Raw genomic sequence first — 26,281 nt, 5'->3', positions numbered from 1 at the left:
CATGGTCTCTATCCCTTGGTATTACTCCTGTGATTATGTTACATTACATGGCAAAGGGATTTAGCAGACATAATTAAGTTCATTAATCAGTTGACTTTAAAATAAAGAGATTATCTGGGTGGACCTAACCTAATCACATGAACCCTTTAAAAGCAGAGCATTTTCTCCAGCTGGCAATCAGAGATTTGCCAGGAGGGAGATTCAGTGTGCCATTGCTGGCTTGAAGATGGAAGGGGCCACATGGAAAAGACCTGTGAACAGCCTCCTACAACTAAGAGCAACCCCTGGCCGACAGCCAACAAGAAAATGGACCTCAGTCCTACAACCACAGGGAAATAAATTCTGCCAATGACCAGCAAGCTCAGAAGAGAACCCTAGACCCCAGATGAGAAAAGCAGCCAGCACCTTGATTTCAGCCCATTGAGACCCTAAGCAGGTAATCAATAGCGCCATGCCCAGACATCTGACCTACAGAAACTTTGAGATAATAAATTTGTGGTTTTAAGATGCTAAATTTGTGGTAATTTGTTATGCAGCAATAGAAAATGAATGCACACTTGTTCACACATTGGCAGCTTTGGAGTGGCAGCTGCTGAGACTCTGCTCAGCTCTACTCCACTTGTCTTCACATTCTGGGATCCATATTGAAGGAGCTTCCCTACCTGGGACATTCATATACAGAGGGAAAAGAGCAAGTGAGCTGACAAAAACCCATGATGCCTCCTAAAGGATGTAGTGTTCATCACATCTGCTTACTCTCCAATGGCCAAAGCAGGTCACATCGTCACATCCAAAGGCTATGGTGCAGGATGTATAATCTTCTTGTAGAAAAGGGCAAATGGAATAATTTCAAAAAATAATACAATCTACCACCATAGAACGTTATAACTGTAGCTTATTGGAGAGAGTAGAGTCTTTGGGGTCAGAAAGACTTGAGTATGAATCTTGGTACCACCACCTTACCGGCTGTGTGAACATAGAGAAATTAGGAAATTTCTCTGAGCCTCGGTCTCCTCAATGGTAAATAGCTGTCTTGCAGGATTGGTGTGAATGTTAAATGTACCAGTACAATGCCTGATAGATACGCTAATACGTGTTGATAAATATGAGCCTCAGCCTCTTGTCTCAAGGACTAATCAGAATGTAATTCTTCCAAAAGGAGAAGGCAGGGAATGAAAGCCACATCTAAACACATCTCTTTTCCCTAATAAAACTAATGCATAGTCCCAAATACATAATTCCTTTACATTCTGTATCTCTTTGAGCATTGCAGTAATAAATCACAAAGAGTAAAGGGAATATAGTATTACTCTTTTGAATGGGATTATTACATGCAATCAATATCAGAGATAGGATTACTTTATAATTACTTTCTAAATTGATGATTCATTTTAACATCTATTTTTGGCTTGTGAAGATGTTGTCATAAAGCCATAGTTATTACAGTTGGAAAACTGGCCAAATCAAACAGTGAATAATATTTTGACCTCAGACTGTTTAGACTTTCTCTTTAACTTGCCCAGATGGTTTTAAAAGCTATTTCAGGTTTCTAGTTCACAAATATTTTAAAATAACTATTATTAGTTGTTATCTTTTTAAGCCTCAATCCACTATTTAGTGTTTTAACTTTTTTGTTCTTATGCAAAATATAACCATCACACACACAAACACACAAACACAATGAAGTCAGTGTACTTTCGTCAGGAGGAAAAAAAAAGTCAAGTCACTCCCAAACTTAATCAGAGATAACTGCAGTCAACATTTTGGTGTGTATTCCTCCAGTTTTTTCCCTGAATAGAAAGACAGATAGATAGAATGTGTGCGTATATACATACACACACACTTATACATATATAGTACATATTTGTATTTCTGTGTATTTACATATATTTCTTTCACAAAAATAGGGTTATATATTACATTCTATTTTATAACCTGCTTTTTCCTTTAGTCATATACATATATACCACTGTTTTAATGATTTCATTTAATAATTCTATGTATTATTCAACCAGTGCCTTATTATTGGATATTTAGATTATTTGTAAATTTTCTATTATTCAGTCTCTTAAACAGAGCTTCCACTGGCCCACGTATATGAATTAGAGGGAGCCAGGGCATAGGGCTCGGTGGTCAGAGCACTAGCCTGATTTTGGCCCTACTCACTCCCATTCACCCCTTTGATCAGATCCCATATGTGGCAACTCTGCTTTTACATTTCCAAATGTACACTGGAAATGTTAAAGAACAATAAGCACAGAATCTTTTTCAGAGTGGATGAGGCTTTTAAAAAATTTTCAGCCACTTTGTATTATTATCAAGATTTGCCAGATGGCATGTAAAAGTATCTACATGTTGTTCTATTAACTGCCCTTTCCACGATTTGTCTTTATTGACCAGTTAAGTTCTCTGTGAAAGCACAATCAAAACCAAATAAAGTGCTATAGACCTTACAGGTCACAGATGCATACAGTGCCCCTGTGTCTAGTGTCATCACAAAAGTGCCCAAGATTAAAGCGCTCAGGTGCTGTCTTTTGTTCTTTCCCCAAAACAAAATTTAAAAAGGCAGGCTCGTGTTCTGATTCTTCTTTTGCTTCAGATCAAGAAATGATTGCTCATAAAGTCCCCAAAAGAACTGGCATTAATGACCCTTGAAAGCCCTGAATGAAGCCATTGTTATAGAAACATGACTGCTTTTATGGGTGAAACAATTACATATATATGTATATTTTTAGGTACAAGGAATTAAATGGAAGTCTCCATCTGCCTCTGTTAAGAGTTCCCTTTGGAGAGACTGGGAGGCCAATTGCCCAGAAGCCGGTGGACACTGACCTCTAGCCCGGCCCCCCTCGTCCCAGCCTTCCGTTGTCTCCTCCAAGGCTCCAACTGCAGCTCTTCTGATGAATGTACTATTGTTGATCTCTTCAGAGGGGAACTGTTAAAGGAAAGGGAAGATTATTTGCAAGTAGGTAGGAAAATGTTCCAACAAAAGAATGAAATCAAGTAATTAGCTTCCTTTTATGTATAAGCACCAACTGCTGCCAAATCTTCAGGCTGTGGTTAGTGAGGAAAACGATGATATTCCTGATGCAAGGCAGCCACCTATAGCCACTGACTGATCATGGGTAAAGCCACCCTCGCCTTTACCCCAGGGAGGATAGGAGATGGGGGGTGACTGCGAATTCATCCTAGGATATTTCCCATCTTATTGAAACCTTTTAAAATGGGAACCACTTCTGGAATGGGAGGTCTATGTAAAATAACAAGTCCTAAGGGCACTAAATTTTTTTAACATGATATGGCCCTCTAAAAGAAGAAAGTTGAGAGATTTGTGGGGTGGGGTTAGCTGATCATTAATTTTTACTATATGTAAGAGGTATTGCTATGGCCTAGAATAAAGCTCAAGAAAGTCTAGAAACCTTACCACCACGCTCTTCTCGGGAGCCTAAGGTCTGACAGGAATCTCAAAGCTATGAGGAAAGGCTTCTTAAACCTGATCTGTGCAGTATTATTTTGGACAATGAGGGGAGATCATGGGTTGTCTATTTCCTATAGAAAATATGACATGGTGGGCAACTGGAAAATATGAACAGACAAATGGACAATTGGAACTGTGTACAGGACAAGGAAAAAAAAGGAACATTTGGGCATGACCTTAGTTAGCTACAAGATAGTTGATAGCTTTGTGCAAGAGACGGACAACGTGGCTGCTATAAGGGATGAGATTTCTTCGTTTTCACCTTGAGGAGAGACTTGAAGAAAGGGAGCTGGTGGGTTTGCTGAAGGGCTGAGAGTGCTTGTATGAAAATGGCTGCCACCAGTGAAGGAAAAGAATAGTTAATTTCTAGGGGTGAAGAACAATAGGAAACAACCAAAGGGCTTATTTAAAGAATGGAGGTAGCGGGAGAAGGAGAAGGACAAGAATTAAGAAGAGTGAGAGGGGAAAAGAAAAAGCAGAAGAGATAAGAAAGATTTAAAGAGAAAAAAGAGATAAGATTTTGACGTCTTTGTTAAACTCCCTGGCTTCTTATCTTTCTACTTCTTCTCGAGTCTAACACTCCAAATAACACCGCCCTTAGGAAGCCTCCTGCTCCCAGCCTGAGTGAGATGCCCTCATCTGGGCTCTTGGAGCTCCCAGTGTCCCCTCTCATCACAAAAGTCTGTGATGGCTTAAGTTTGCTTGTCTATCTGTCCAGTAGACTCTGAGCCTCACGCGTTCAGCACAACATGCCCACTTTGCTCCCTACTGTGTTCTTAGCACCTGGAACAAGGCCTGGTGCATAGTAAGTGTCCCAAAAGTATGCTGAATGAATAAAACGTACTGGGGGGGGGTGGTGAGGAGGTCATAAGCAGAGGAGAGCCTGATGAGAGAGGAGCAGATTCCTGGGGATGACCTAGGTCCGTAGGTAGAGAACTGATGCAGTCTGAGAGCTTAAAGAAGCACCACAGAGTGTGAGAGAATTGGAGCTCAGAGGCAAGGGGGTTGATCGCAAAGGGCCCTTAAACATGTGAAAGAAATTAGAATTAATGCACTTGGGAAGTGATATGATTAAATTTGTATGTTTAGAAAGAAGAATTTTGCTGCAGCCTGGAAAACTGATTGGAGAAGGGATGGCGTGGAGGCAGGGAGCCCATTTAGAAGACTGTTGCAGAAATCTACAGAAGATATTATCATGGGTTGAACCATATAGTGCAGAAGGGATGGGAAAGTGGATGGATTTAAGAAATATTTCAAAAGTAGAGTTCATAGGGCTTTGATATTAATTGGAGAATAAGGAAGAAAAAGGAGAAGTCGAGACGGACAGCTATAATTTTAGGCTTGAGCAAATGGATACTCAATGGTACCACCCACTAAGATAGGCAAGTAGGACGAGTATTTTCGCATTTTTGTAAAATGAGTTTCAAGCAGGTTGAAGTTGATGTGCCTATGCAATATCCACGAGGACAAGTCCAGAAGCAGTTAGATATGTGCATCTTGAGAGCTCATATGAATAACAGGCCTGGGGTTAGAGAGCTAGTGATCATGGGCAGAGGTGGTGACTAAAGCCATGGAAATGGATGAGATTGCTTAGAGGAGTGTGTAGAGGGAGAAGACAAGAAGACTCAGGACTCTGATGAACAGACACATTTTTTAAAAGAGCAGAAGAAAGGAGCTTAAAAAGAATAGTACAACAAAGCACTCTGAGAGATAGAGAGGTGTCACAGCAGCTGAGGTGAGAATTCATTTCAAGTAGAAAGAGTGTTCTAAATATCAAAGTCTACAAGAAGTTAGGTTGACAACTGAGACATGTCTATTAAATTTAGCATCAAGGCAATAATGCGTGACCTTGATGAGAACAGCTTCAGTAAAAGTTCAGGGACAGAAGCCAAATTACACTGGGTAGAGAAATGAACAAGAGGTAACAGTGTGAATACAGTGAGTGTGGACAAATATTTCAAGAAGTTTAACTGCAGAGGGCAAGTACTCTTACAGTTTCCAAAGCCCTTAAACACTCAATCTTCATAGGAAGAAATAATCAGCAACCAGTTGTGGCCTGAGGAAGAGCAAAGAGCAAAGCAGTCCCCCAAGAGCTGTGGACAGCTCCAAAACCTTGGATGTGGTGGTCCTACAGACAGAAAGCAGAGGAAAATGAGTTCACTGGGAAAGTTCCATTTTAAACTCTGGTATGTTGGACAGTGTTTGCCAAGTGAAAATACGCACAAGCGATTGAAAAGAGAAGAGTGGAACTGATGGAGGTGCTCTGGCTGAGATGGACATTTAAAGAGTTCTAAGCAGTAGTGGCAGCTAAGACAGTCCACAGGAGTAAGACTTCTCAGGGAAAGAAAGTGAATGAGAGGAAGAGACAACTGAGAATAGTAATGACACAACAGCCTACTGATATTTGTCACCCAGGAATTAGGAACCTTTCCTGATTAGACAACTGGATAAGGGCTTTCAAGTTATCATTTCTATGCAGACTTTTAAACCTTTACTAAATTGTCTCGAGGATAGAGAAATCTAAATTTCTGATTATTAAAGGCAAGTTAACACTTTCCACCTCCACCCTCAGACTATGCATTGTGTGATACTCTTGACTTTACAACTTGAAATTTATTCAGATGCTTTTAGCATTTTCTGTAATATATAATTTCTATGAACGATATATTTCCCACTATAAACTACTATTTTCAGTAACGAGTAAAATTATGAGAGTTACGAATATAGAGCTCACCTCAGGCTGTCTCTGAATGAATGCTGAAAAGTGTCATGTGTTTGGGTAACAGCTGGGGTGAGGGTGACTGAAGCTTAGAGGATATGGAGTACTATGTTAGGAGCTAAAGCTAAAAACGTAGGTGGATGAGAGCACCGCAGGTCTTTAATATTCTGCTAATTACTTTTAGTTTCATTCTGTAGACAATGGAAAGTCACTGAGTTATTGTGAGCAGAGGAGTGAGAGGCTTAGATCTGAGTTCTAAGAAGGTAATACTGGTAATCAATAGGCTCCTAAAAAGTATTCGTTAACTGAATGGAAAAATGATGACTGAAGACTAGGAAGTCAGATAAAAGGTACTGTTACTGTTTGGAAGATAATGGGAGATAAGGTGAGAAAGTCTCTCATTCAATGATATCAGGGACTGAATTTGGTCAGTCATTTGTGTAAGCTGTTAAAGCAGAGAATAAAAAAGGCAGATACACTTACCTTAGATATTATAACAAGACATATATGGGTACATTCATCCAGCAATTGTATAATAGAGTGCCAAGGCCCTTCCTTTGAGTATAGAACTACTAATTGGAGTTTTGCACCGTTTTTCTTGCATGAGCCACACCTATGTTTCTGTTTCTTTATATTGCAGCAAAAGGCCAATCAGAGTGCAGAATCTTAAAGAAATTTTTACAAGTTTTTCCCAATCATTTTTGGTTCACCTTTCTCACATTTATTTGGATTATAATATTTTCAGCCACTCTCTCTCATTAAGTCTTACCAAAAGTATTCAACTTAGTTTTCATAGGAATGGCTAACTCTCTTTCGCACTCATATTTCATTGTTTTATATAGTATTTAAGTAAATTTTGTAACATAATAAAAAGTACCACTGCATTGACTGGCTTGGAAACAAAATACAACTGTTTCTTGGTAAACATTCAACTAAACTGGTGGGACCAGGAAAGTTCAACATACCAAACAGTCTTCTACTAGTCTCCAGCGATGAGTATGAAAGGGGATTGGAGAGTGTTGTTAATGAGGTGCTATGACTAATTGGGGACTGGCTAACAGAGCTTCTACTGTAATGATCTGATCTGGGGCAACAGCAGTGGAAAAAGAGAGGAGAGGGCAAATTGAAAAGACAGATAAAGCCACTAACTTTGGAAATAAACAGGCTTGAGTTCCAATTGTGACCTCATCATTTGGCTGTGAACCTCAAAGTTTCTGTTTTCTTACCTATAAAATAAGAATAATGCAGCATGTAGTTGAAAAATTGATTGGGAAAATTCACTTAATGTACTTACCAGTGTGCCTTATGTAAGTAAGTAATTAATAGGATATGAAGTTAATAGAATATGATGTTGAATTGAGAAAAATGAAGAGTCAAAGAGGACTCCATATCGTCTACCTTGGCTGAATAAAAGACAATGACGCCACTAAGTGAAATAGGAAACACAAAAGGGGAAATAGGTTTGGCAGAAAATATAATCAAGTTAGTTTGGGATGTGTTGAGTTTCTTGGTGTGACATCCATGTTGAGGTGACCAGAAGGCAACTGGAAATGTTATTCTGGTTTTCCGTGAGAGGTCTTGGTTAGTGATATCAACCTGAAGTAATCCATATAGAAACAATAACTGAAGCCATGAGAATGGATGGGTTTGGGCAGAAAGGGAGTGAGGACACGGCAGGTTGGTCAGGGCAATACAGAATCAGATATGAGGCAAATCCAAGATCCAAGTGGAACCAGCTGGGGCAGTGAGGTAATAATGGCATATCCAGGAGATATGGGTATGGGTTTAGATGATTAGAGGAGTTCTACCTATGTCTTGCTCCTTGTCTTGGGCAATGTCTTGCCAAACCCGGGGCAGCTTTTTTACTTCAGAGGCATCTTAATGCTCTCCAGATAGAGCTAGAAGAGAAGGTGGCTATGAAAGAGACCTCATAGTAGTTTGAAAGGGAAGCAAGACTGAGGGGAATCTTCTTTAGAATAGAGAAGACTTGAACATGTTTTCAGGCTGAGGGAAGGGAACCAGTGGAAAGAGAAATTTTTAAAAATTAGAAATTAAAGCGTTTTTTTCTGTAATATGAGATTATAGGTAATTTTTGTCTTCACATTTGTTCCTTTCTGTATCTCCCAAATTTTCTAAATTGAGTGTATAAATACTGGACTCAGAAAAAACAAAACTGTTCTTTTCAATATAAGATATGAGACTGGGGATAGTCTATGAAACAACGTCGTTCCAGAAAAAGTGGAATGGAGTGGTATCAGGAACACAGGTGGAGAAGAGAGCTTGGGAAGGGGACAGGGACATGTCTCCCATTGAAAGAAGAAAGAAAAGCATACAACTGAAGATTCAGAGAAATTCTGAAGTAGAGGTAAGTAAATCTGAGGAAAATTACATCATTTGGCCTCTTTATTTTTTAAGGAAATTAAGAGGGAAGGTAGTTTGCTAAAACTGAGGAAGAAAGATAGGACTAGAAGTACGGAAAGAGTGAAAATGTTTTCCAAAGTCAATATGAAGAATAGAAAAGGATGTAATTTGAAATTGGTAAACTTATTTCTAAAGAGCCTGCAGCCCCAGCTGAAGTAGGATAATATATATGCGTAGTGTAGCCAGTTACTGAATTATCTCCCATGGCAACAGTTAACTCTCTGGGAATAGTGGCAGCAGTTAGAATACCAGGCAGGTGTCGGAGAGTCAATGGGTGAGAAATCTAAGGTAGCCTCACTCTTGTTCCCACGAAACCTCCTCCTCTTCTAGTGTTATCTATCTTGGGCAACCACACCACCATGCCCTCTGTTGCCCCTTGCAGAAACCTTGGAATCATCCAAGGTTATTCTCTCTCTTTCCTGAACCCCCCTTTAAACAATCTGCAAGTTCTGTCCACCTTTTCTCCTAACACTTCTCCCACCTTCACTGTCATCACGTTTGTTAAGCCCACTACCATCCTCTGGCCCTGACTATCGCCTTGGCCTCTAACTCCTCCCCACGTCCATTCCTGCCTCACTCAATTCCATTCTTTGCACTGCCTTTGTCTTTAAAAAGCCACCTCAGGTATTGTTTAGCCTTTTAAGACCCCCAAAAGGCTTCTGATTGCTCTTAGGATAAGGACCAAAATTCTCAACACACCCACCAGGTCCTCATGATCTGGCCCCTGCGACGTCTCCAGACTCACCTAGTATATCCCTCTCCTTGCTTCTATTCTCTGGACACCTGGGCCTTCTCTTTGTTCTTCAAAAAATAGAGATGATAAGTGACCAACAGAGGCAGAGATGTGGGGTGTCATATGATCAGATGCCATGGATTTCGAAAGGAAGAGAAAAATAAATAAATGAAATGAAATAAAAAAGACTGAGCTTTGACCTAAAGGAGGCAAATAACTTAAACTAGAGAGAAAAAAGGTGGTGTTTATGTATCGTTTGGCTTTCCTTTACACCCTCCACCCTGGCTACCCAGTGCTTAGGGGCTCATGAGGAAGCTCATATCTGTATTCTGGAATAAAACCCAGACCCTTCACAGAGCACCAGACCCTCCAAGACACTTGTCTCTGGGCACTTTCCCTGGATGTCTCAAAGCATCTCGATCTCAGCACCTCCCTTCTCCCCCTCTACCTCCATCCATCTCCATGAGCCACACGCATGCCTGAGCCAAGTCATCCTGGCTCCTCCCACACCTGGTCCTACTGATGTGACACCAGTCCTGTCTCAGCCAGGCCCTTAGTTTGCCTGGATTTGGCATCTGTTCCCAGTCTAACTCCTTACTCCTCTCATCTATCCTCCTCTTAGATACTGGGGTGGTCTTTCTAAAACATCAACTTGATCACATTACTCAAATTAAAAAACAAAAAAGAAGAGAAAGTAGTAGAATGTAAGAAAAAATGCTGACATTGCTTCCTAAACTTGATACAAAGAGTAGGGAGGAAAAAAGGAATAACCTCTGTTTCAAAGTATTGTGATTCCAATGGAGTTATCAGAGGAAAGCCAAATTTTAGTGGGTTGTACCCTTAGTTTTTCACTCATTTAATTAAAAAATATCATAAGTCCAATATTTCTCAATATAGCTGTGAAATGGTTGAGGCATTGAAGACAATATATGCTAGTTATTTTAAAAGAGCAGACCCTGTTTCCAAAATGAGCCACAGATTTCTACAAAGTGTAATTTACCTTCCATACAAAAATGCCAGAAAAGATTCTCAGATCTTTTGTTTCATGAGAGTAGTATAACATTTAGGATGGTCATCGAAGAAAAAAAATCCCTTGGAAATTGGTTGAAACTCAGCCCTGACTCCAAGTGAGATCACCAGACAATACATGCAATTGGCATTCTCACATTTCCCCACACAGATGGTGACTCAGCTCTTGTTGAGCAGAGCCGTAGGGACAAGTTATTGCTACCTCAGGACCACATTATTCAAACTAAGTGTTCATAGTCCTCTTTTGTAGTGGGCAGAGAGCACTAAAGAACCACATCGCAAACAGCATGTTTGATTGTTTGTAGCAAAGAGCCTTACTTCCAGGGATCGGGAGAAAGGAGTCTCTTTCTGACTTCTCTATGTAAATGCCAAAGCAATTTTCAAATGTTATAAGAGCATCTATTTGAACTGCTGGTATTTGACAAATGAGCAATGGTTTTCAACCAGCTCCTCAAATCATAGCCCCAAACCTGATAAACAGAGACATTCAGGAGTTGTCCGTGCTTCAAGCTGTACATGTCTTTGTCTACACAGATGACTGATATCCCAGCCTGAGCCTAAACTGGGTTCAGACATTCTGGATGTGTACAAAGTGATATCCTGAAGTACTTTCTGGATATCAGAATGATCTTGATCAAGAAACACATTTGCAGGAGAAGATAGGAATGATTCTGAGTGCTGTTTGGTAGCTGTGCTCTACTCAGCCTCATGAATCATAACTTGATGAGAGAGACAGAGGAGAAGGAAGGGGTTGGGGGCTTTCATTGGCTCCCCTCTAAGACACCATAACTCAGAGGATTGAAGGGATACCCCCTCTCACCTCACTCCAGCTCTCCGTGCAGCTTTAGGGCTATAAGAGAACTTCAATGGCATCGCCTGGTGTGAGATGGAGGATCAGGGCCACACTTGGCAGCAGGTAATTTATCAGGGCCTTCACTGTGGACGATGAGAAATACTTTCTACGGAGGGTCATTTTGCAGGGAGAATAAAGTCTAAGACAATTCACAAGTCTCTGGCCTGGCCAACTGACAGGTGGTGGTGCCATTTCCTGAAATAGAGAATAAAAGAGAAGCAGATAATGACCAGCTCCATTTGGACATGTCGAGTTTGAGATGTCCATGAAATTTCACAGGGAAGGTGTCAAGAAGGTGGCTGAGAGCTTTCGAGAGTCTGGGGTAGAGCTATAAATTTGATGCCCATCGGTTTAGAGATGTCAGTTGAAGTAACAGCTGTTGAGGAGATGGTCCAGAGAAAGTACATGCAGAGAGCAAAACAGACTGCAAGACCTTAGGATTATCCACATTAAAAGGAGAAGGAGAAGCAAAAAGTGACTCTAATGGAGAACATTTGAAAAACAGTGTGAGCTTGGAGAGTAAGAAGATCTGGAGCCTGTTGCTACCCAAAGAAATCACACTTAGAATTTAATCTGCAGAGTTGCTTTTGGAAAATTATATCACTTCTTTGTTTCTAGATCTTCCCTTTCAAAGGAACTGACTGCAGAGTATTAAATCTGAAACTGGGCTTTGAAGTAAAGGAAAGAATTGTAAGGATCTTGTATTAAGGATATAAATCAGCTAGTAGTTAAGCCAGGGAATAATAAACAGTCATTAGCTGAAGCAAAGCAATGTTAAGTCCTAGAGACTTTTATTTCTTTTTAAAAATTGATTGTCCAGTAAGACACAAATAGCATAAAGAGTCACATTAATTGGTGGTTATAAAGTGATTAATCTCTTTATTTCCCCTCCAATCATTTGAAACAGTCTATAAGATGCCCTTGTAAAAAAATGTCATATTTTAACAGGAATATTACAAGGTCTTTCATTTTGTAAGGTTTTAGAGTGTGATGGCACAGTTCTCAGCCTCATAATTCAACACCAGCCTACTTCAAATCAGACATTTTTATGTGGGTTCAGAAGATATACAGGACCATGAACTCCAACACTGAAATTTCAGAAAACAGCTCTTCCATTTTTTAACCGGAAAATAAACAGACTGCTATCTTCTTTGTCAAAGAGGTCCTACGTGATAAAGAATAAGGATGACAGCTTTGCCAAGTCCCTCCATTTCCTCTTTCTTTAGAAATAAACCAACCACTTAACATTTGTCCTTAGGTAAGGTGACTTGGAACTCTATGTCCACGTCCTGTGATCTTCAAGCCCTTGTCCAATGAGAAATCCTACCAACACAAAGCACCTGGTCGCCATCTTCTTAGATGGGAAGCTGAAGAGGATGATGTGTGCAAACATAGTATTTATGGGTGCTCCATATGCATTCTTCACAAAATTGAGTGGGTAGAAGACTACTGTGACTTCAAAGTTGGTTTCTCTGCTTATCGATCCCAGAACTCCCAAGCCCTCAGGAACTGAATGAGCAGTGACTGCACCTGGCAATTAGTACGGATGCATTTCCTGTTTCCTTGTCTTCCCCTGGTGGGATCTGATGATCTTCCCTTCTCTATATTCAGTCTTGCCCTTCTCAGACAGGAAGTGTTTAAAGAACCTGGGGCCATTGATCTCTTTGCAGTCAGGAAAAGTTTAATATTAAATATCCTGGAGAGGGTCCAGTGGTTTGTGTTATGTTAGTAAACACCTTGCTGCCTGTCCTACATCGGGGTGTGAGGCCTCATGTGCTGGTTCTCTCACTTTTCCTTGATGTACTCATGGGCCTCCTGCACTTGTCTTGCCTTTGAGAACTGGCCCTCCTTTGCTCTTGCTAGTTCTACTACCTAAGAACTGAATGAAGCTTTGCCCTGCATCCAAGTTCAGGGCCCATGTCCCTACTACTCTTACACAGGCCAACTGGATGCAGGCTGACAACCTCTCTGAACTTGCATCATGGACTTCTGTGGTTGACCACTTGCTGGAGGCTGCTACAACCCTTAAACTTGGTGCTTTCTGCCTCCCAGGTGGATCCGTCTCATCACCTCCGGAATTAGCATGGGTCTCTGTAGGCCAGGCCCACACTACTAAGGGGGCCAATACCAGATTAATTATACTGCTGTCTGCTCTGACTTGCTAAGAATAAAAATTTGATGTGTCCCTGACAGATCCCAAACTCTACCATTAACATCTAATGCACAAAAATTCTTCACTCTACATCAAAACTACATTATCAGTTATCTGTGTAATAACCTCCCTTGAGGAAGTGAATGAACTTTTAAAATGTGTTCAGGGCCCGCCCCGTGGCTTAGCGGTTAAGTGCGCGTGCTCCGCTACTGGCAGCCCGGGTTCGGATCCCGGGTGTGCACCAACGCCCCGCTCGGCCAGCCATGCTGAGGCCGAGTCCCACATACAGCAACTAGAAAGATGTGCAACTATGACATACAACTATCTACTGGGGCTTTGGGGAAAAAAAAGGAGGAGGATTGGCAATAGATGTTAGCTCAGAGCTGGTCTTCCTCAGCCAAAAGAGGAGGATTAGCATGGATGTTAGCTCAGGGCTGATCTTCCTCACAAAAAAATAATAAAAATAAATAAATAAATAAATAAATAAATAAATAAATAAATAAATAAATAAATAAAATGTGTTCAGATCACATGGATGTGGTATCTGAGTATTATTAGTAACAAACTTGGCAAATAATCATTTTTTAGTAAATGTAGGGTGACCAACTGTCCAGGTTTACCCAGGACTCTCCAGTTTTAGAGTGAAAGTCCTGCAAACTGAGATATTTGGTCACCCTAAGAAAATGAGTCAATCTTTCTTGTTGGCCTTAATCTGTAAATGAGAAAGGACCCAATTATAACTATATGTAAAAATATAACTTCATGATTCTCTTTTAATTGCAGCCTCTTCCTGCCCACTTAGTATACTATATCTAAACAGAACTTCCAGCTAGATGGGATCCTTTCCACTTAGAACTCTCTCCCTTTTAAAGGATCTTTTCCATTCCCTGCATGACACTTCCTGTTCCTAAGACTGTCATTAACACTGCATTGTAGATTTCAGCAGAGCATCCTGACCCAGACAGCGACCCCAGTTCCATGGGGAGGTCTTTTATCCAACTCCAACCGTTGTCCCGGTTTTTTCATTATTTTGACTAATGCATTGCAGAGCCCCATTTTCTCCATCCTAAAGCAAGTGTTTTAAGTGTTTAAACCAGGAAGGGAACAGAAATCCAAATGCTAGGTCAAGCCACACAAACAAGTTGGTTTTCAGCAGAACTTCTTAAAGTCTTAATTTGCTAAACATATACTGTGAATCTCCAAAGGAATCAAGTATGTTTACTGTTTCCCAAATGTATTCAATCATGGGTGCCTTTGGAGGGATAAAAATTTCTTTTTTTTTGGTGAGGAAGATCAGCCCTGAGCTAACATCCATGCCAACCCTCCTCTTTTTTTTATTTGCTGAGGAAGACCGGCCCTGAGCTAACATCTATTGCCAATCCTCCTCGGGTTTTTTTTTTTTTCCCCTTTTTCTCCCCAAAGCCCCAGTAGACAGTTGTATGTCATAGTTGCTCATCCTTCTAGTTGCTGTACGTGGGACGTGGCCTCAGCATGGCCGGACAAGTGGTGTGTCAGTGCACGCCCAGGATCCGAACCCAGGCCACCAGTAGCAGAGCATGTACACCTAACCGTTAGGCCAGGGGCTGGCCCCGGGATAACATTTTTTATACTTTGTGGAATTCATGCCTGGCTGTATAAAGTTTGGAAAGTGATAGTACAAGTGGAAAAGGTGCCAGAGAGCTCTGGGTTCAAAGCTCCAATGCTTTTTAGTTGGGTGACTTATTTATTTAAGCTACCTGTAAGTCTTTTATTTAATTAAGTTTCCATATTGTTATAAAAAAAGGAGGTAGGGGAGAAGGGAGATTTACAGGAAATTTCTGTTTCCTCCTTTGGATACCAGGTACCTACATGTTGGGACTGTTGTGAGGATTTATAAACTTGTGTATGAGAGGCACCAGCCATACTATCTCAAAATTTCATGATATGGATATAATGTGAATATCTCACTCCAGGGACTATAGCTTCATGAGAGATTAATGGAACAAAGCTAAAACTAAGAGCAGAGAGCCAATGTGTGCTACGGGTTGAGTGGAGAGTACATTCACAAAATCATCAACCTTCTTGCCTATCATTTCAGAAATTCTTTCATTTGAGATTTAATTTTTTTTTATCATCTGAAACGGTTATGAAATGACCTCTTAAAAGATAATAGGAAAAAAAATAAACGAGTATAAAGAGAAGAGAACCAATGTATGCTTTGTTCCCCTACTTGGAGATCCACAAGGCATATTAGCATAGTAAAGTCTCCTCTTGGGGGATAGATGGGGCAAAAATGTCATAAGGAAGGTGGAAAGAAGAGGCCAGAAGGCATTAAAATTTCACACAATTCACCCTCAACAAATAATAAGAGGTGAGAGGGTTAGAGACCCAATTGTTAAATTCCTGAGCCAAGTGTTCTATTTGGGAAAAAACTTCCAAATCTATACTCAGTCTTGTTTCACAGACTAAATGTGGTCCAGAAAAGCTGACCTTCATATAAGTTTATTAAGCACATTTTCCCACAGGCATCCACTGTAAGAGCAGAGATATATTTCCAGGGAGAAGAACTAGGCCTATACAAAGTCTACACATCATGTTATAGTGAAAAGAAACCCAAATTTTGTCTGCTGTGCTATGCAAGGAATGACATCTCCCCTCATTAGGCTTCAGTTTTCTCTTGAAAACAGGAATAATAATAATAATACCCTTTCCCAGGGTGATTAGGAAGATCAAATTAAACAAATAATGTGAAGAGCCCTACTATACTGTTACCACTCTGAGGAGAAGAACTATGTCTGTCTTGCTCATCATGGTATTTCCAGCATGGTCTCAGCGTCTGGTTTACGGCTCCCAGCCAGTATATTGATGTTGAATGAGTAAATTAACACTTTATAAACTCAAAATCTCTGAGCAAATTCTTGTTTGAGTTTTGTTTATTTCTTTATATATCATAAGAGTATTTCATAACAGTGTTCTAAGACTTTTAGATTTCATTGCATCTACTATTAACTCCATTTCATGCAAGAAAGAACATTTTCAGATCAAAAAAAGTAAGATTGATGTCATCTCTGACTATATGGCAGTCCTTCCCAAGAAAGAGCCATTAGTATCCTTAAACTGTCCAAAATAATAATAATAATAATAATATTATTAGCACTTATCGAGTGCTTACTGTTCTATGTGCTTACACGTAATAACTAATTGAACTCTCATAATTCCCAATGGAATAGCTATTTTCATTACAACAACAATATAGATGAGAAAACTGAGGTGCAGAAAAGTTAAGTGACATCCCAAAGATCACAAAACCATAATTCACACCAGGCCGACTGGCTCCACAGCCCTCACCCTTAGCCATCATGCCTTGTCTTTCACAGTTCTTGACAATGCCTTTATTTTTCACTAGAGGAAACTTCATCATGGGCCAGCACTGGTCCGAAGTCTGGAGAACCACTGATTTATTTTACTTGAGGATTCTTTTTGCTCTATCCTTTCCTCTGAAGTCCTAGATCCCAGGAATTTCACCTACAACTTGGGATAAAAATGATAACTAGTTCTGATCAGAAGATAATAATGTGGAAAAAGAAAATAGAAACAGAGGTGGGCTTCCATTTGTAAAAAGAGAAGAAAATCAGAAAGACCTACTAAGTGCAAGTAAAATCTATTCTATTAGTGGGGGTGATGTATCAGGAGCAACTAGTAAAATTAAGAAGAGTTAAGTCAGTGGACTCATGTATTAGTCACTAAGTGGTGGTGGAAAACCTGAGAAATGTCCACCTACCGGGTGGACAACCTGGCAAATGTTACCTTCTTTAATCCACAAGAGTGAAATGAGTCAATAGCACGGGTGGAGTAGCACCAAATGGAGCAGAGGGTATAAATGAGACTGAACTCTGCATATGCGAGTTCATGAACTAATCAGTGCAGAAGTGAGGCTTCATGTGGTCTATCTCCATCTTAGGGATGGGCTCAGTGAGGAGCAATGAGGGTTTCAGAAGCAGTCATTTCTGCTTTGTCAGCTGGGTCCACGCCAGGCTTTGTCAATCGGGGGCATGAGAGGCAGACTGGAAGGCTGAAGGAGGAGAGGGGGACTTGTTGCTCTGTCTGCTTCCTCCAGGCATCCTGGCTGCTTCCTATTGCTTTGAGCATCTCCCCAGCAACGTTTTTTCATCTGCAGCAGTGGTTGCAGTGACAACGGGTTGCAGTTTTCAGATTTTTCCCCCTCACCTTCCCGGATCAGCTTGAACATCCTGTCTCAGAATTACCAGCACCAGCCAGTCAGTGGCCCCTCCTCAAGACTGGCTCAACCAGGCAGGGCCCTTCCTCTGAACTTTTAAATTCTGATACCTCCAACCCCTTGTCTTTGTTCCTGCAGTTATTTCTGGGTTCCCTTTAGCCTGTTCAGTCCTCCAGTGCCCATTTGGTCAATCTCTTCATTAAAATGCCTGGTGTGGTTTCTGATTTCCGGGCTGGACCTTATAGAACAGTAACCATATCCCTCTGTGTCTTTGACACTTACTCTTCATATCCCTCATCTGTCACTTGGTATTTGCAGATTTGCAAGACATTGATTGAAGATCTGGTTCTTCCATTTCACAAAATAAGTGATTTTGAGCAAATTATTTAACAACTCTATACACCACTTTCTCATCTATAAAATGGTGACAATAATGCCCACCTCACGTGATGTTGAGAGGATATAATGAGCAAAATAGATATAAAGTGCCTTAATAAAGGCTCTCAATATATAAAGGCACTCAGCAAATGGTTTTTTTATTTTTTGGTGTCCACGCACAACTGCCTAGAACATTGGCTTGTACACAGTAGGCATTCAATGTATACTTGATGGTGAGGATGATGATTTAAGGTTTTTGTGTATGTGTCTGTGTACCATGCCATTGGACATTGGCTTGTACATAGTAGCTCTCAACGAATATTTATGGGTGATGAAAAATGTAAGATTGGACTATTTGAGTAAAAGCCTGTAACAGGTTATAATCCATTTCTTGTGTATATTTACTAAAAAATAGACTGCTGCTCTGCCTGCAAAGAATTCCAGACCATGCTGTTTGGCTGAAGGTCTGTCTTACCTCTAATGGGCACATCATACAAGGACCGTGTAACGGAAAATTGTATTTGACACAAAAGGTCTGTTATCTGTTCGAGTACCCCTTTTGTTAGGAAAGAAATGAAACTCTTTCTAGATGATCTTCCTTGAGGCAAAAAAAGAAAAAAAAAGAGTCCGTGACTTTCATTACTGACTCTTACATTCAATGAAAATGGCAAACATGCACAACCAACAGTTCTCAGGAACCCAGAACAGCCCTAAGGACGGTGTAAGTGTTTGGGGAATGGAATGGCAGAATGTGAATTCCTGTAGCTCCTCTTATTTTCCTTGAAGAGTCAGGCAGCAGAGCTGCATGCTTAATGGTGGGGAAGGAGTAATAGAGTTCAGGGCGCCTGGGGAGGGAGCTCCGTGGCACTCCGGCAGGCTCTGCTGAGCACGCTGTGGTGTAAAAATGTTTTATTGTCCCTGCAGCTTGCTTGCCTTAGATAAGATCCATCACACACTAAAAGTAAAAGCAATTAGAATCCTTGGAGGGTTTGAGGAGAGCTTTCTTACCTGTTTCAGTTAGTCTTTAGAATATATTTATATAGAACAACACCAACAACAAATATCCAGCTTATTAACATTTATACTTATATACACGAAGCTCATTAAGAGATTGGACAACCAGGGCCTCCTGGTTGTTACTGAAGGAAAGGTGTGCTGTCAAAAGGTCTAGTTCAGGGAAGTGACAATAATTTGTGATATCTGAAAATAAGTCAGGACTCAGGAATTTCACTCTGCTGCTTGTTAAAATGCTGCCCTCCTCACTGATCAGGTCAATCAAGGATGTATCTCAGGTAGAGTGGTTCTTAAGCTTTAGTGCACATAAAAATCTTCTGGAGGGGGGCTGGCCTGGTGGTGTAGCAGTTAAGTTCATGCATGCGCTCCGCTTTGGTGGCCCGGGGTTTGCAAGTTCAGATCCCAGGCGTGGACTGACATACCGCTTGTCAAGCCATGCTATGGCGGCGTCCCATATAAAGTAGAGGAAGATGGGCACGGATGTTAGCCCAGGGCCAATCTTCTTTCTCAGCAAAAAGAGGAGGATTGGCATCGGATGTTAGCTCAGGGGTAATCTTCCTCACACACACACACACACACAAATCTCCTAGAGGACTTGGTAAAACACAGATTGCTGGGCCCCACTCTCAGGGCGGAGCCTGAATGGAATTCCCAAGTGTACTAATCAGGGTTCTCCAGAGAAAGAGAACCAATAGGATTGATTGATTTAAAGGAATTGGCTCATGTGCTTACAGAGGCTTAGAAGTCCCAAGATCTGCTGTCAGCAGGCTGGAAACCCAAGAAAGCCGATGGTGTAAGTTTCAGTCTGAATCTGAAAAAACTAGGAGAGCCAATGATGTAAGTTCTAGACTGAAGGCCAGCAGGCTTGAGAACCAAGAAGAGCCAATTTTTCGGTTCAAGTCCAAAGGCAAGAAAAGACGGATATCCCAGCTCACGCAGTCAGGCAGCAGGAGTTCCCTCTTACTCAGCCTTTTTGTTCTATTCAGGTCTTCAATTGATTGATTAAGGCCCACCCACATCAGGGAGGGCAATCCACTTTACTCCATCTACCAATTCAAATGTTAATCTTGTCCAGAAACACCCTCACAGACACACCCAGAAGTCTGACCAAATGTCCAGGCACCCCATGGCCCAGTCAAGTTAACACATGAAATTAACCATCACACCAAGGAACGCTGCTGCTGCTCCATGGTCCACACTCTGAGAACTACTGGTAGAGCAGAAATTGAGTCAGCAGTGGAAGCTTTATCCTTATCACAGAGCCTGGTACTGGTAGGTACTTAATATGTATTAAGTGAGTGAATAAAGTGACAGAAGGAGGGAAGACAGGAAGGAAGGGAGGAAGGATCTCTCTGTATAAAGTGACCCGAGTGGACATTAAATGATCAGTGTTCTGGTCTGACTAGACCTCACTTTCCTCAGCTCTAGGGTTTGGCCTGGACTTTCTCAGGTTCTTTATGGCCTCATATTTGTAAGTTCATTTCTAGTTTAAAGAGGAAGTAATACTTAACAATTGTTTAAAACAAGTAATCTTTTTAAACAATAGCAGTGAGCATTTAGGGCAAGCCTGTTATGTGCCAGGTACTATATTAAAAACTTTATCCCATTAGCTTGCTTAATCCTCACACTAACTCCATTATTCCCATTTTGCAGATGAAGAAACTGAGTTCATGCATTGAGGAAGTGGTCAAGCTGGGATTCTAATCCAGGTTCCTCTGGCTCCAAAACCTTCCTTTTTACTGTATACTGCACCACAAACATTTATAGAACATCAGACATGGGCAAGTCACGACATGATGGGGAAACCCTCAAGGCGTTTATAATCTAGTGAGAGCCAGGGTTTTATTTTTAAAAAACCAAATACGTAAAGATTGGTCAAAATGTTACTGCAATATAACGATTAAGAATTAAGGCACTAGGTATAGTGGTTTTAAGAGTGTAGATTTGGGGATCAGGCTATCTGGGTTTGAATCTCATTTTCATCAATTACAAGCTGTATTAATTTGGCCAAGTTACATAATCTCTGTGCCTCAGGTTCCCCTTCCATAAATACTTACTTCATAAGGGTGTTTCCAACCTTACAGGATTATATCCTCACAGGATTAAATGAGTTAATATATGTAAACATTCACATAGTGCTAGTCACAGGGCAGTCAGTATAGGAGTGTTCATTAGTAGTATTATTACTATATCCCCAGCACCGAGCTCAATGCCTGACATGTGGAGGACATTCTCTATATAAGTGTTGAGTGAATACCGAGGAGCTGAGCTCTCTGGAGGTTACAGCAGCTGTCCATATAGCAGTTAGACTTCCCTGTATAATTGACCTTCTGGAAACACTCTCAGCCTTTGATAGCTTTTTCCTTTTCTCAAGACACCAAATTCAATAACAGTTATTACTACCTCTCAAAGTGCCTGTCTATTGCTGGCTCAGTGATGTTATATTAATATGGCTTTGATGTGCTACATAAATACAGAGTAAGGAAATGAGACAAAATCCTGAAATTTGCCTTAAATGCCTGACAATCGCCAGTTCTCACAGCTGAAGACGATTGAGACTTTAACAGATTTTGTTTTTTGCACTTGTCAGTATTTAATGAACCTCCCTCCACGTGGCCTCAGGTGACCAGGACACAGCCACCGCCCCCCTATCGCCGCACCACCCTCCGCCCCCTGACACACACACCCTTAATCTTCTCCTCAGCTCTTCTGCTGAAGAATTTGGCCTTCACGATGACAGGCTGTTTTAGCAGGTTTCCCTTCCCCAGAACTTTGTAGTAGCCTGATCGCACCACATCAATGATGGGAGCAGCTCTAGTCTTATTTTTGGCAGCATTTACCTATGTCTGCTCACTGACCAAGGTCCACAGTTCATCAAGGTTGACAGATGGGCAGAAGCTCTGGTTCTTCTTTAAGTGGTAATGCCTCATACCAACTTTCCCAGAGGAACCTGGGTGATATATGACGACGATGCTGTGGTGATGCATACCACCAGCATTACCCCAGCCTCCCGGTGCTGCCGGTGCTTGTCCATGCAGCCGTGGCCGTGGCTCACGTGGCCCTGAGTTTTTAGGTCTTCCTCAGTCTGGATGGCATGTCGGTGGCCGAGATGAAAGAGCAAGAGATTTTTTTTTTTTAATTTTAACCAGGAAGAACTTTTGAATTTGCCTTTTAATTAATACCCTACGTATAAATTGCAGGCAATGACCTCTTGTTTTGCTTATCAGATCAACTTAATAAAAATCACTTGAAAACTCAGAACTTTGCTCATACTATCTTTAAAAATTGGCACGTTCCCAAAGAATTCAGAGCAGAGCATAGTGAGAGCTGTGGTTTGTTCTCTGACATTTAAAAGCATCCCTGAGCTCTTTAGCACATAGATACTGAATATTCAACGACGGTTCTGAAATTTCCAGCACTCCTGCCTGCTTCAGCACTTTAATTCCTAGGATATGCCAGGGTTGCACATCAGCATTTAAATGGACAGCCAAGTCCTGCAGAAACCCAAGATATACGTCACACTGTAACTGGCTTCAACTCCTTCAGGGACTGGGGAGTTTCTTTGCTTCTTCTGATGTTCCAACTTCTCTTTCAACTTTTGCCTTTGTGGATTTGGGATGATCAGTAATCTGCAAGATTTATAACCAACAGCTTTGATGTCAGACAGTTGTATGGTATCAACATTCTGTAATTCAAGAAAATTCTTTTTCTCTTTTAGGATGTAATGTTGTGTTTTCTCTCTGCTGACTGTTCACTTTGATATAATAAAGCAAACTTCAGTTCCCTGGATTTCTCCAGGGAGAAAGGAAATTTTTAAATCAGTCTTCATTCCAACTTGGAACTTAATTTGGTATAATGTCCCTAACCTCACTAAACCACCAGGCTAGATCAGAAAGGGCTCACTCTTCATACACAAAAATCCACAGCTGCTTATGTCTCAGCAGCAAAACCACAAAGTACTAATTACTAGAGAGTTTTTATTTGGATGTGATTACCACCTACTGAAACTCAGGCTAAATACACAACTTAAGTCACATGTTTCTCTAACGGCCATCGTTGAGTCTATCCTTTGACCTCAAGTGTGATAAAGGTAAGTCTTATCAATGTTCCTGGATAAGCTTATTGTACTGCCTTGTCAGTATGACAATGGAAATAGGACATAAGGCTGATGGGTTGAGTGTCGTACAAGTGTGAAATTGGACTGCTTTCCAATGTGCTTCCCTTTGGGCTGCTGCACAGAGCACCTCACTAATGATCATTTCCATAGCATCAACTAGAGCTGTGTTGTCCCATATAGTAGCCAGTTGTCACATGTGGCTACTTAAATTTAAGTTAATTAAATTAAAAATTAAGTTCCTCAATTGCACTGTCCACGTTTCAGGTGCTCGATAGCCACCGAGGCTATTGAATTGGATAGTGTGGATGTAGAATATTTCCATTATTGTGGAAAGTTCTACTGAATAGCACTGATCTAAAGTCTTAGGATTTAAGAGACCTTAGAAAGGGCAACCAACCATCTTGGTTTTCCCAGGACTGCGGGATTCTTGGGTTATAGGACTTTCAGTGTTAAAATTAGGACAGTCTCTGGAAAACTGGGACAGTTGTCACCCTAAGAGGTCATCTGGTCCAACCATATGTCTAACGCAGATATTCCTCCTGCGACATTCTTGACTTCAAACATTTCTGAGCCTGCTAGCTAAGTGATGTTATATATTAACTGATGTGGCTGAAGCAGGCAGTATTTGGAGAACTGTAGTAGAAGATTAAGCTAAATCAAAAAACAGGAACTCAGTTTCTGATTTTCACCAAGACGTAGAAAGTTCACAGGAGCAAGGCAGGCTGTTCAAGCAACCACAATGCAATGGTCCCACTCACTGAGAGGGAGCACACTTCATAAGTAGCCTACAAGATTAGTAATGAGTCTGGTCTCAAAGGTACATGTCTGTTAGAAATGGCTGGGATATTTACTGGTGTATCAGGGTCCTGTGTTATATTAACAGGCAAAGTTCTGTTGAGTTATTTTTTCCCACCAGAAATATATATATTTTACAGTCATTGAATTTAAGAATTCAAAGAACCTGGGAGAACTTCCAGTCCAACTCCAATTTTGCAGAAGAGGGACCTGAAGCCCGAAGTACCTAAATGTCTTCTCCAAGATTCCACAGTGAGGGAGAAAGCCTTACATTGCTTTTCCAAGAAGCAAGGGCAAAAGCACAGACTAGTCTAAATTCCTGTAAAGAAAATTAATGGCATTTTAACTGAGTATTAAATTTTTAATACTTCTTCATGATTTTTGTTTAGTGTTGTTAAAAACTGGTTTACTTGATATTATTTTATATTTGAAGTAGCCTCCTATTGGGAAAATTATTAGCAAATATCGTATTGGTAAATATTGTTTCAAGAGCCTTCAGAATTGACAGCATATTGGGTAGGAAGACAGCTTAATGTTATCAGATGGCAGAGGGAAGGCAGAACTATTCTTATTTTGCTTTGGCTTCTGCAGCCAGAATAGTGATCACTTAATGAAAAGAGTATAACATTGTGAGGAGGAACTGAAGCCCAAATTAGTCAAGGAAATGGGAAGAGACTATCTAGGACTCCTTAAATATGGTGAAAACCCAGCTCCAGCGAGGAACAGACCTGTAGATTCAAAGCTGGCTCCACAACTCTGTGATCTTGCGTCAGTTAGTTCACCTCTCCGTTCCTCAGCAAGTCATCTATGAAATGGGGATTATATCAGAAACTATCCCATAAGGTTAGATAATATGTATAAAGGAGTTAGAACAATGCCTGACCTGCATAATGCTCAATAGATGCTATTAATTACTCTAATTACTATCATTAAATTACAAAAGTGATTTCAAGTCTCTAGATCCAGATGAATTGTATACCAGGGTAATGAACAACTTGTAGAAATATTTGTTGAATGATGAATACACAAATTACACCAGTCTGGCATCTGCAGCTTATGACTATTGCCTTGATCAATAACATAAAATACCTGTACTCAGACACTTGCTAAAGCAATGTTTCACAAACGGCAGTTATTTGATTATTATTTGTATTTGTTTCCTATTTCTGCTGTTATAAATTATCATAGATTTAGTGGCTTAAAACAAGAGGAATTTATTCTCTTACATTTCTGGAGGTCAGAAACCTAAAATGAGTCTACGGGTTTAAAATCAGGGTTTGGCAGCAGTGGTTCCATCTTGGAGCTTCAGAGGAGATTCGTTCTTTGTCTTTCTCAGCTTCTATTGGCCACCTGCATTCCTTGGCTCGTGGCCTCTTCTTCGCATCACTCTAATCTCTTGCTTCTCTTGTCACATCTCCTACTCCTGTCTTTGACCCTCCTGCCTTGCTCTTTTAAGAACGCTTGTGATTACATCATTGGGCTCACCCAGATAATTCAGGATAATCTCATCTCAAAATCCTTAACTTAATCATATTTGCAAAGTCCCTTTCACCATATAAATGAACATTCACAGATTCTGGGATTAGTGTGTAGATGTCTTTGGGGGCCATTATCCAGCCTACCACATCACCTTCACCATTTGATTTCTGCCACGTCTGCTTACTATTACTTAATATTTGTCTTAAATTTTTTTTTTACTTAACCTTATCTGTGAACTGATGGTTTCAATGGGTTAGTTATATTTTTTTCCGGAACACATTATCATAATATTTTTTTAAAATTTATTTATTTATTTATTTTTTCCCCCAAAGCCCCAGTAGATAGTTGTGTGTCATAGCTGCACATCCTTCTAGTTGCTGTATGTGGGACGCGGCCTCAGCATGGCCGGAGAAGTGGTGCGTTAGTGCGCACCCGGGATCCGAACCCAGGCCGCCAGCGCGGAGTGCGCACACTTAACTGCTAAGCCATGGGGCCGGCCCATAACATTTTAATTATTAAAGTTTTGTTTATCTTCTAACATCTTCTCTTGGGCCATGAATGACAGACATAACACACTTTAGAAAACACTGATTATAAATTCTGCTATGAATTTACCTCCATCAAGGATTGGCCAGAGATATCCCTACAATATTAGATAATTGGAAAAGTCTAGCCTGGTCTAATGAGCAGGTGTATTATCTTCTCTTCTGAATTCTTTGAGTTTTGTCCCAGTATTATTTTAGAACACTTGAAGGCATGGCTTTTGAGTCATGTTATTTAAGTCAGACATAGAAATTCCCTGACAGAGTTACAGCTTAATGTTAAGTCCTCTACCATTACAGAAGGTCAATACAAGAATCAGCTCTTTGAATTGCATTTCTGATCCTTTCGTAAACC

General features: G+C 40.6%; 1 long non-coding RNA gene and 1 pseudogene across 1 annotated transcript in view; both read right to left on the bottom strand.

Moving 5' to 3' along the window:
- Window positions 1–2,845: 2,845 nt before the first annotated feature.
- LOC147914774 (uncharacterized) overlaps window positions 2,846–26,281 on the bottom strand; it is a 244,429-nt gene continuing 220,993 nt past the window's right edge. Inside the window, exon 3 of the long non-coding RNA XR_015554890.1 lies at window positions 2,846–2,935. This is a non-coding gene — a long non-coding RNA (uncharacterized LOC147914774). The remainder of the gene's footprint in view (window positions 2,936–26,281) is intronic.
- On the bottom strand, window positions 21,642–22,089 carry LOC101406145 (large ribosomal subunit protein uL15 pseudogene; annotated as a pseudogene).

Source organism: Ceratotherium simum, chromosome 17, assembly GCF_057802395.1.
Source record: "Ceratotherium simum simum isolate JZ-2026a chromosome 17, ASM5780239v1, whole genome shotgun sequence".
Classification (NCBI taxonomy): Eukaryota; Metazoa; Chordata; class Mammalia; order Perissodactyla; family Rhinocerotidae; genus Ceratotherium; species Ceratotherium simum.
The sequence above is the reverse complement of the archived record's forward strand: the minus strand, read 5'-3'. Positions and strand labels throughout refer to the sequence as shown.